This window comes from Solanum lycopersicum, chromosome 8, assembly GCF_036512215.1.
Source record: "Solanum lycopersicum chromosome 8, SLM_r2.1".
NCBI lineage: Eukaryota > Viridiplantae > Streptophyta > Magnoliopsida > Solanales > Solanaceae > Solanum > Solanum lycopersicum.
This window is the reverse complement of record NC_090807.1, coordinates 38,283,825-38,288,967: the sequence shown is the minus strand read 5'-3', so window position 1 is coordinate 38,288,967 and position 5,143 is coordinate 38,283,825. Positions and strand designations below refer to the sequence as shown.

The window sequence follows — 5,143 nt, the reverse complement described above, 5'->3', positions numbered from 1 at the left end:
GGCCCAAATTCAATTTCTGTCCGCCTGGACCTGTATTTGCGCCCATGTTGTTTTGACTTTTGGCCCATTTCCACCTCTCCTTAAACTTAAAAGTTAATAATAATGAAAATGGCAAGGGATTAGGCCGAAAAATAATAAATAACAACTAAAAAAGGCGATGGACTTTTTGACTCAATCCCTTCCCAATGGAGGGGGTGGAAGCGGATTTATGAATTGAGAGTACAGAGTAGAGAGAAGATTGTTAGATGAAGGATTGATGATTTTATTTATGAGGGGAAACCCTCTATTTATACACAAAATTTACAGACTTTTGGCCAAACCTGGCCGACACATACTTTACACTTGGCCTTTTTATATTCGGCCGACACAAGAAAACAAAATACTTACTATTACTACTTTACATAATAGCCTCTTCTTTATTTATGGCCGACATACACACTATTTTCTTTATGACTTTTACAATTGGCTTTTTACAGCCGACACAACACGACAAAAATAAAAATTATTACTTTCTACATATGGCTGATATTCAGCCGACACAAAATTTTAACAAAATACAAAATACAAATACTCTTTTTTTTTAGTGAAAAATAAAAATAATAAAAATGGAAACCTACCTATTAAATGATGATGTTGATTATAAGATATTACTATTCTATATACTAAAAAATTTGAAGATACCAATGGAGGGGGTGGAAGCGGATTTATGAATTGAGAGTAGAGAGTAGAGAGAAGATTGTTAGATGAAGGATTGATGATTTTATTTATGAGGGGAAACCCTCTATTTATACACAAAATTTACAGACTTTTGGCCAAACCTGGCCGACACATACTTTACACTTGGCCTTTTTATATTCGGCCGACACAAGAAAACAAAATACTTACTATTACTACTTTACATAATAGCCTCTTCTTTATTTATGGCCGACATACACACTATTTTCTCTATGACTTTTACAATTGGCTTTTTACAGCCGACACAACACGACAAAAATAAAAATTATTACTTTCTACATATGGCTGATATTCAGCCGACACAAAATTTTAACAAAATACAAAATACAAATACTCTTTTTTTTAGTGAAAAATAAAAATAATAAAAATGGAAACCTACCTATTAAATGATGATGTTGATTATAAGATATTACTATTCTATATACTAAAAAATTTGAAGATACCAATGGAGGGGGTGGAAGCGGATTTATGAATTGAGAGTAGAGAGTAGAGAGAAGATTGTTAGATGAAGGATTGATGATTTTATTTATGAGGGAAAACCCTCTATTTATACACAAAATTTACAGACTTTTGGCCAAACCTGGCCGACACATACTTTACACTTGGCCTTTTTATATTCGGCCGACACAAGAAAACAAAATACATACTATTACTACTTTACATAATAGCCTCTTCTTTATTTATGGCCGACATACACACTATTTTCTTTATGACTTTTACAATTGGCTTTTTACAGCCGACACAACACGAAAAAAATAAAAATTATTACTTTCTACATATGGCTGATATTCAGCCGACACAAAATTTTAACAAAATACAAAATACAAATACTCTTTTTTTTAGTGAAAAATAAAAATAATAAAAATGGAAACCTACCTATTAAATGATGATGTTGATTATAAGATATTACTATTCTATATACTAAAAAATTTGAAGATACCAATGGAGGGGGTGGAAGCGGATTTATGAATTGAGAGTAGAGAGTAGAGAGAAGATTGTTAGATGAAGGATTGATGATTTTATTTATGAGGGGAAACCCTCTATTTATACACAAAATTTACAGACTTTTGGCCAAACCTGGCCGACACATACTTTACACTTGGCCTTTTTATATTCGGCCGACACAAGAAAACAAAATACTTACTATTACTACTTTACATAATAGCCTCTTCTTTATTTATGGCCGACATACACACTATTTTCTCTATGACTTTTACAATTGGCTTTTTACAGCCGACACAACACGACAAAAATAAAAATTATTACTTTCTACATATGGCTGATATTCAGCCGACACAAAATTTTAACAAAATACAAAATACAAATACTCTTTTTTTTTATTCGATTTGAACGTCTGGTATGACATTATCTTCTCCTTGACATTTTGAACATATATGGTCAGGGTATTTTTGTCCAATAATTTTGCAATTCTGGTCAATAATTCTTCCGAAATAAACCCTTTCCTTAATGCTCTTGTTGTTGGTTTTTGCTCTGGCTTGAGTAGACTAAGTGTCCACTGGCGTATCTCTTCCATATCTTGTTCTCTGATTTCTTTAGAATTTGAATATATCATAACTTGCTCTCGTACATAATAGCTCCATACTGAATTTCCGTTTAAATAATTGTTAGTTAGTTCATTTAGGATAGTTGCTATTCCTATAACTCTTTTGTTGGCGTAGAATTCTGGTATCTCAATCTTTTGTATTTCTTATTGTATTCCAATATCTTCTGGAATTATCATATCTCTGGTCAAACCAATTTTTATAACTTGTATAATTGGTTTTATCTCATCAAATAATATCTCTGCTGGTGCTGAATAAAACTTTATATAAAACAATGTTCCTTTAGTAATTCTTTTATAGTTCATAAAGGCTTTGTATAGCTCTGGTATGGTAGATATTTCATCTCCTGTTTGGGTATAAACTGTATTAAGTAATCCATAACTATAACATGTTTTTACTAGATTTGCATTGGTGCCTGGTTGTGCTATTAACTTATTATATCCTTGTAGCTTTTGTGTTATGAAATCAGTATTAGGGTCTTTGGTAGTTGGAGATCTAGGTGTTGAGTTTAAATAATTTTGGATTTTATAAAGGTTTTCAATATATGAGCGGGTTATGTGGTTGTAGGCTTTTTTATCTTGGTTTAAACTTTCTGAGTAAGTATGTATTTGTGGTGGTATAAATAATGAGTCTTTTTGGTTCTTTGGAATAAATGGTTTATCGAAGATTTTGTTCATATTTAAATTTGTATATCTTATTCCACTGGCTCCTTTTGTTGTAGATGTGCTTGCTGTAGCTGCATTTAAACAAACATTGTCATGGGTTTTATGGAGTTTCCCAACGTCTCCTTCTAGTTCTGGCTTTTTACCGTCTGTCGAACGACGTAGCTCTGCATTTTTAGAGTCATGCTGCTGACTTGTAGATTCTTCCTTTTCTTCTAGCTTTTGAATTCTCAATCTCATACTGTCCACTTTTTTACAAAGTGTAGTTAGGGTTTTGAGTATGTTTTCCATAACATTATCTTGTCCTGGCTGTGTAACTCTGTCTTGATAAATAGTCTGCAATTATATTTTTGTCAGTTTTTATTACCTCAATTGTAAATGTAAAATTTAGTATGTTTAATACTAGTCTCCTTATTTCTTTTGTTGTAACTGAATCATCTAATTTTTTCGTTATCCACCATTTTACTTGTGTGTTATCTGTTCTTACAATAAATTTATTGTAAACAATATATGGTTCAAATGCTAATAAACATTTATATAATGCGAATAGTTCTTTTCTATTTATTTCCCATTTTATTTGTGCTTCTGTATAAGATCCTGAATAATATCTACAATGGTGTTCTATATTTTCTTTTTCATATTTGTATTTTAAAACTCCTCCATAGCTATGATCACTTGAATCTGTTTCGACAATATAAGTAAATATTTTATTTTCATCAGGAAAATATAGTTTTGGTAGTTTTTTTACATAAATTCTTAATATTTCTTATATGTTTTTTATCTTTATCATCAAAATGATATTCTACATCTTTTTTAAGTTTTTTATGTAATGGTTTTAGATGTTCTGCTAATTTTGGTATATATTCTCTTACCTGATTTACTAATCCTAGAAAGGATTGTAATTTCTTTTTTGTATCTATATTTTCATCAATAGTAATTATTTTTTGTACTATATGTGTTTGCATTTTTATTCCATTTTTATCTATTTGTATTCCTAGAAATTCTATTTGTGATTTCATAATTTCTGCTTTTCTTTTACTCAGACTTATACCTGCATTTTTTACTATATGTATAAATTTTTCCAATAATCTTATATGTTCATCTTGTGTTCTAGAATATAACAATATGTCATCTATATATACAATACAGTTTTATAGCTGGTTAAAACAGTTATCCATAAAATGTTGGAATCTACCTGGTGCATTTTTATATCCAAAAGGTAAAACATTCCATTCATAGAAACCTTGTGGTACTGTGAATGCTGTTAATTGTTTAGATTCTTCTTCTAGTTTTAGGTGGTAAAATCCTGATTTGCAGTCAAATTTACTGAAATAATTATATCCTTGTATTTGTCTTATTTTTAGTATTTTGTTTGGTATTGGATAATTGTATGTTTTGGTTTTAGCATTTAGATTACGATAATCTATGACCATTCTACTTTTACCTCTTTTTTGTTCACTATGTTTTATTACTATAAATGCTGGACTTGTATGTTTACTATTGCTTTTTTGTATGTAATTATTTTCTAACAATTCATTTATATGTATTTTAAATTCTTCTAGATCATCAAAGTTATATTTTAATGGTTTCTGTGTTATTATACTATTTTCATCTATTAATTCAATTTTTACTTTTGTCTTATGTTTTTCCCATCCTTGTAATGGATCTTCACTATATAATTGTTCTATTTGTTCATTAATTAACTTGACTTTGTCTATGGCAAATATAATAATTTCTAATTGCGTTATTTGTTTATTATTTATATTTTCCATTTCTTGGTTTATCTTTTCACTTCCTTTTATCCATTCCATAGTTTTTCGTTGTTTATTATTTACTCTTTTTGCTCCTATCTTATTTCCGCATGGTGTAGTAAGCCACCAATGTGTTTTTCTTATTATGTGTGGATAATATTTATCTAGAAATGGCATTCCTAATAACATATCTTTTGTAGTAAATTCAAAATTATACATTTCTTCTATTGTTAGTATTTTATCCCATATTTGTATTTTTATATTTTTTGCTTTGTATTTAATCATACTTCCTTCATTGTTAAATCCCGTTACTACCATAGGTGTTTTTAATTTTTCCCATTTATCTTCTGGTAAGCAATTATATTTACATATATTCGCTTCTGCTCCTGTATCTATCATAGGTGTATAATATCTGTTGTAATATCCTTCTACT

The 5,143-nt window shown here is 29.4% G+C and overlaps 1 pseudogene; it reads right to left on the bottom strand.

Moving 5' to 3' along the window:
- Positions 1-241: 241 nt before the first annotated feature.
- LOC138337625 (uncharacterized) lies at positions 242-4,851 on the bottom strand (annotated as a pseudogene).
- Between the last annotated feature and the right edge of the window lie 292 nt (positions 4,852-5,143).